The following is a 7150-nucleotide window of genomic DNA, read 5'->3' on the forward strand; positions in this document are numbered from 1 at the left end:
GGACGGAGGGAAATAGAGAGTGTGTGCCCGACTGATCTGTCTTTGTAATGAACAGCTCTCATGAGAACTAGCCTCTTCTCACGAGAACTCAAACTCACGAGGTCCCACGAGACATCATTAATGTGCCCATAAGACTGTTGCTTCCATGATGCAATCACGCTGAAACAATGGCCACCTCGCAGGCCCTGCCCTGGGACAGCATGAAGGAATTAAGTTTCCGTGAATGATCTTTACAATCCAGTCCCAACACATGAGGTTCTGGGGGACATACTCAAGCCCAGCAGCTGTGGTCAGGACGAGTGCAAAGAAGTGGTACCCAAAGAGGACCCATTACCCTTTCATATTCATTACCCAGTCATTATTTATATCCTGACACACAGAAGACATCTTGCTCTGTGGTGGCCAGCAGGTGGCATGGTGGTTAGGGCACTGGACTCTCATGGTGGTTAGGGCACTGGTCAACGGTGGTTCAAGTCCTTAACCTGGTGGCTTGCTTTCAAACTCGCTCTCTCTCTCGCTCTCTCTCTCTGTCTGATCGAACTGGAAAATAATAATAAAAGTAATAAATAAAGTTAAATAAAATAATTCTTTTTTTTTTTTTAAAAAGAAGACATCTTGCTCAGCTAAAATGAAGGATTTAGAAATCACTTGTGGGATACACACATATTAAGCAGCAGGTGTGTGGTCTTCTGGGGAAAAACTATTACACCCTGTTTGCAAACCTTCACTGAAGATCTGGGCGGCCCCTGGCTTCGCACCATGAAGTGTCATTTCGCACTCACACCGATGGATAAAACCAAAATAGCAAGGGTTGGCAAAGGCGTGGAGAAGCGGAACTTCCGTGCGTTGCTGGTAGAAATGGAAAATGGTGCCACTTCTATGGCATAGTATGGAGGTTTGTCAAGTGGTCACACACGGTTTCCACATGTGACCCCACAGTTCTCTCCAGAGCAAACACCTGAGAAAATGAAAACATCAGTGCAGACAAGACGTGCCCGTGGCTGTTCATGGCAGCGTAATTCATATAGCCCCAAGGTAGAGACAGCCCGAAGTCCATCAACTGGTCTATGGGTAAAGAAAAAGGTGGTGTGGCCCTGAACTGGGACGTTACGCAGCATAAAAGGCCATGGAGTGTTGATACGTGCTAGGACATGGAGGCGCTGGAAAACATGCTAAGCCAAAGAAGCCAGACATAAAACGGTGGTGTGATTCCATGTATACGCACTGCCCAGGATAGGCAAAACCTTACAGGCAGAAAATAAGACTAGTGGTTACCAGGGCTGGGGCAGGGAATGGACAGGGATTGCTAATGGGTCCAGGGTTTGGGAGGGTGACAAGACATTGGGAGAAGATAGTGGTGTTGTCTCAATTTCATGAACATACTAGAAACCACTGAGTTGTACTCTAAGAGGGTGAATTTGGGGCCAGCCAGTGGTGTGGTGGTTAAGGTGCTGGATCTCACATGGTCAACTGTCCAGTTCAACTCCTGGACCCTTTAGCACCCATAAAATGCATTGTGTGGGTACCCCAAATTCCAAGACGATGCCAGAGGACAAGGGATTGCAACATGGCCATCACTCCGGGGTATGGGGTGATTTCTCACTTGCCCTCTCTCTGTCTTTTTCCCTTGAGAACATGCATGCCCTGGGACTAGCAGTTAGCATAATGGCTGTGTCCCTGGACTCCTATGTAGTCGACTGTGGTTCAAGTCATGGATCTGGAGGCTTAAACTCACACCAGGCTCGTGTGGGTGCATGCCCAAGATCCTGAGAGGAGAATGGAGAAGAAAGGATTGCAGCATGGCTACCCGCCCCAGGAGTAATTTCTTGATTTCTGTCTCTCTGTCTTCCTGGTGAGTGCACGTGCCCTATAGCAAAAACCTCTCAAAAAAGAAAAAAAGAAAAGAGAGCACACATGCCCTATAGCAAAAAAAAAAAAAAAAAAAAAAAAAAAAAAAAGGAAAAAAAATGAAAAAAAACAACAACAGAGGGAAAAAAAAGAGGGTGAATTTTATGGTATGTGAATTACATCTCGATTTTTATTTTTTTTGGAGAGGTTTTTGCTATAGGGCGTGTGCGCTCGACAGACAGACAGAGAGAGACAAAGAGACAGAAAGCAGGAAATCACCCCCCAGGGGGGATGGCCACGCCGCAATCCCTTCTCCTCCATTCTCCTCTCGGGATCTTGGGCACGCACGCACACGCGCCCGGCATGAGTTTTAAGCCACCTGGTCCAAGACTCGAACCACGGTCGATTACGTGGGAGTCCAGCGACATAGCCATTACACTAACTGCTGGTCCCTACATCTCGATTTAAGAAAACATTGTTTAGGAACACACATTTGCCACTCAAACTTACGAAACCCTCTCTCCATTCTTTGACGGTCATGACAACAGCAATTTTTATTACCCTCCCCTCCCCTTTTCTGGTAAAACCTACAAGAGGAAAATACTGCACCTTTCTAAATGGCTCGCTGGAGTGAGCGGAGTGGCATCTAATTAGTTCTTCTTCACAATGAAAAGGCAAGACGTTTCTTTTCTAGCCGAGGGCATCTGTTGAAGAGGGGGCTTGTCACACCATCGTGTTCCTGTCTTGAAGAGGGATTTAAACAGCTTCTCTGATCTTTTAAATATTCAAAAAGATTATTTTTGAAACTGGTGTTTAAATGGAGAAAGTAAGATTTAAGAAGTTGCAACTTCAAAGCTGGGATTCACAAAACCATAGAGAAGTTGATATAGCAGTATCGTACAATAAAATGAAAGTGTTCCTAACAATTACAAGGGGATCCTTTCGTGACTAAAGGAATTTCTCCGAGTGTTCAAATGTATCTCAGCGGAGTAAAGAGAAATGCGAGAACATTTAACATGTAGATTTTATTGTATAGACACTCTAATAACCGTGCCTTCTGGGTCTTACTTTACAGGGACTTTTAAAATCTCGGAAATACATGTGAATGTGCTTTGCTCCCTCTAAAGAAACGTGACATATACATTCAAAACACGATTATCTTAATTCAATGAAAGTTTATGGAAATGATGTAAAATCACCTGGTGAATTCTACTGGGTGCTCACGTTACTTACACAAAACATTTTTCATTCACTCCATAAAAGGGTTATAGCCCTGTTTCTTTGCCTTTATGTGAGCTTGAAATGAAATAAACTCACTTCCCGGAACGGAGGCGATGAGCTGTCACCTCTTAGGACAAGGCTGTTCTGAGCCCTGAAAATTGATACCAGTATTTACACCACCGGCTCCTACCTGCTGTCACCCCCGACCACGTCTCACCACCCGGTGTTGGGCAGACCCTCTTTCCTCTTTCTCTCTGTGTGTGTGTGTGTGTCTTTCTTTTTTTTCTTTTTGACTCGATCAACACCTTTACTTTGTCGTCATCAACCTCGGCGGGCTCCCTGACGAGGAGTGTTGGGTAGGTCCAGATCACCAGCCTGGACTGTCGTGACCCATCGTGGCCCTGACATCATGGTGGAGCAGTCACTGTACACTCGACACCACTTTGCACAAGCCTGACCTGCCTTCTTCCCTTTACGGAAGTAAAATACGATGAAAACGCAGTTCGGTCTTCCATCTTCAACTTGTAATACCTCCCAAACTCAACCGAATTGCTTACGTTTGTTTAGACGGAAGCTAGGCCAGTCAACCACCAGAGTCAGATGACACAGCAATAACAGATGCGAATGACCCTAGGACTTCCAAAAGTGAATTAGCGCCACCTATTGGAAAAATGTGTCATGAATTTTCTGACAACCCAATAGCTAGGACTGTAAAATGCTTTTATCTCTGGGCCTTCCTCCCCACACCCTGCTCCCCACCCCTCCTATACATTGCTATCTACACTCGCCCTCCCTGCTGTTCCCCAGCTCTTTTACTTCCTGCCAGAGTGTAGACATTCAGTTTACACTGAGTGGGGATATACAATGCTTGCCTTCCATAGTCCGGCTTGCTTTGCTTAGCTAAATTAAATCTTCTATATTCATTATTTGTTCACTTTATCAAATGATCAGGTCTTGATTTTTTTTTTTTTTTTTATGGCTGAGTAGTATTCTATAGTGTATATGTGCCAAATTTTTTTCAACCCACTCATCTGTTCTTGGGCATTTAGGTTAACTCCAGATCTTAACAACTGTAAATAATGCTGCAAGAAACACAGATGTGCAAGTGCGTTCTCAACGGTCAACTCATTTTCTTTTCTCTTGTTTTGATTAAAATTTAGCCTGTTTGTGTGTCATGGTTAAGAATACAATAAGAGGGGGCCAGCAAGTGGCATGATGGTTAAGGGCACTGGACTCCCATGTGGCTGACCGTGGTTTGAGTCCCGGACCTGGTGGCTTGCTTTCTTACTTCTCTCTCTCTCTGGTCAAATAAGTAAATAAATAAATAAATAAATAAATAAAGTTAAATAAAATAATTAAAAAGAAAAGAATACAATAAGAGGATTGGCTCTGTTAAGGGAATTGGATACCTTATGGCATACTGCACAAGTCCCAGCCCTGGCAGCTTCAGAACACACAGGGCACATGTGCTTGTGTGCTCAAAGTCCTGATAGGATGGACAGACGGAGAGAGGATTGTGGAGTGGAACATCTCACCGTGGAGTGTGTTCTTCACCCTCTCCCCATCCCCCTGTCTCTCTGGCAAGTGCACCCTCTCCCCTCCGAGACAAATCCCCCCAAAAATGAAAGAATATTGTCAGCACAGTCATTACCATTGGCTTGTAAAGGAGATCTTTCAGAGTAGGTGAGCAACAGATTTTGTTAGAATAACAATTAGGAAGAAGGGCGACCAGCAGATGGTGTAATGGTTACGTCGTGGGATTCCCATGCAGTTGACCATGGTTCGAATTCCAGACACGGTGGCTTCAAACATGCTGGGAGCCTGTGGCTGCGTGCCCAAGATCCCGAGGAGAAAATGGAGAAGGGATGCGGTGTGGCATTCCCCCGGGGGGTGATTTCTTGCTTTCTATCTCTCTGTCTCTGTCTCTCCAGCAAGCACATGTGCTCTAGGACAAAAATCTCTCTTAAAAATAATTAGGAAGGGGGAGCCAGCAGTTAGCGTAATGGCTATGTCGCTGGACTCCCACGTAGTCGACCGTGGTTTGTGTCCCTGACCCGGTGGCTTAAAACTCACGCCGGGCGCGTGTGCGTGCGTGCCCAAGATCCCGAGAGGATAATGGAGGAGAAGGGATTGCGGCGTGACTATCCCCCCTGGGGGGTGATGTCTCGCTTTCTGTCTCTATGTCTCTCTCTGTCTGGCGAGTGCATGCGCCCTACAGTGAAAATCTCTAAAAAAAAAAATAATAATTAGGAAGGGAAAAGGAACGGTAACATTTACTTAGCTCTGACTGTGCCACTTTAAAATGTAACTTCATACAGTGAGGGTTTTTGTTTCCAGTTTGTAGAAAGGTGCCTGGGGTCGAGAGGGACGACAAGACCCGCCTGGTTCCCAAGCCCACGCTCTCTTGCCTGTGCTTTTTGTTTTGAGATGGGGAGCTGGGTGAGTCGGGCCTGGAGCGATTTCCATTTGGGGCACAAACGTGCCTCACATCAGGCAGATGCAGCTCCCGACAGCATGAGTTTCATCTCTCTGCGGTTCTCCTGCAACGGTACGTGGTTGAGGCAGAAAATGCCTACTGAGTGCACGCGACTGCCCGGAGAGGGCGCCAGAAGGCAGAGGGCAGGCCGTCGGGGACACTCAAATGGTGTCAACGTTGCCCTTGGAGTACGGGAACACACGCCAGAGCCAAGGCGGAAAGGAAGTTCAGGAAAAAGGAGCGAACAGCGTGCAATCCTAAAGTGGCCTAAGGATGAGCTTCTAGAAGATGCTACGGGCTCTGATGCCTGGCGATCTTTGAGGGCGTGGACTCAGTAAAGTGGCAGAAAGGAAGCCAGATGGTGTGTGTGTGTGTGTGTGTGTGTGTGTGTGTGTGTGTGCAGAGAGACGGGGGTGGGGGTGCTCTAAGTGTTTATGTTCACGTCGTGTCTTGTTTTCAGGCTCCTGCCACTGTATGAGGTTGGATTTACCAGGCCTTTATTCTGAAGCCTGGCGTTTCTCCCCGGAGTGCCAGTTCCGCCTAGTGAGGACAGCTCGAGTGAATCCACAGGCGAGGAAAGGGAAAGCGGTGCTTTCATCTCACCCGGCCTGAAGCCCGGCCGAGCACAAGGAACGGCCTGCGATTCCGAACTGCAAACGCAGCAGGGCCTCGCTTTATGGGGTAGAGGCGTGCTCGGCCCCAATTGGCCACCAAGTGGATAAACATTATTTTTCCACTGAATTCAGCTATAAAATGACTGGAAATCTTTCCATGGGGACCGAGGGAAAACAAAACAAAAGAAAACGAAGAAACCTACTACCGGGAGGACAGAAAAGACGGCCACAGCACTGGGCCGGCCTGGGGGGCAGCGGGGACACTGTTTCCTGGGCCCGGTGTGCCGTCCACTTCCAGATGCCCCAGGCAGAAAGGCCTGCTGCTTCCTCCCGCTGTGTGTCCGTGGCTGCCCCCTGGGGCTATTAAACCCAGTGTAGCTGCACTGGGGTCCACTGGACCCAAACCTTCCTTAAGGTCAAGGGTCTTGGTCGCATTAACTCGGTCATTTCTGACTTCGTCCCTCGGTGAGCTCACCATGCTATTAACTTTCGTGGCCTGGGAGGCGCCGTGGCCCAGGGCATTAGCACGTGGCCTCACACACTCAGCACAGCCACGGAGCGGCTGCACGAGCTGGAATCTAGTGAAACCTCGGGGCTTCGGTTTCCACGTCCATGACAGGGTACTAACACACACGTCAGGGGGCTACAGAAAGGACTAAGTGGCAGCATGTGTGCACACGCACAGCCGTGGGCTCTGCTGACTGGTGAGCTGCGTGTGTGTGTGTGCACACGCACGCGTGCATGTTTACTGAGTAACAAGGGACGGCAATTGCTGGGTGTTGATGGTGACAAAACGAATACAGAGTCTTGTCCCAGTGGCTTATTCTTTTTATTCATTAATCACAAAACGAGTGAGCCCAGAAGGGAGACAAAGCCCTCTGTGTCCTGCCACAGAAACCTAGTTTTCCTGCCCAGCAGCACGGAATCCTCACGGCGCTCTAGAATCTCAAGCCTCGTGCATTAGTTCTGAAAGAATGCCCCCCCCCCCCCC

This window comes from Tupaia chinensis, unplaced genomic scaffold, assembly GCF_000334495.1.
Source record: "Tupaia chinensis unplaced genomic scaffold, TupChi_1.0 Scaffold148626_1, whole genome shotgun sequence".
NCBI classification, from domain to species: Eukaryota; Metazoa; Chordata; class Mammalia; order Scandentia; family Tupaiidae; genus Tupaia; species Tupaia belangeri.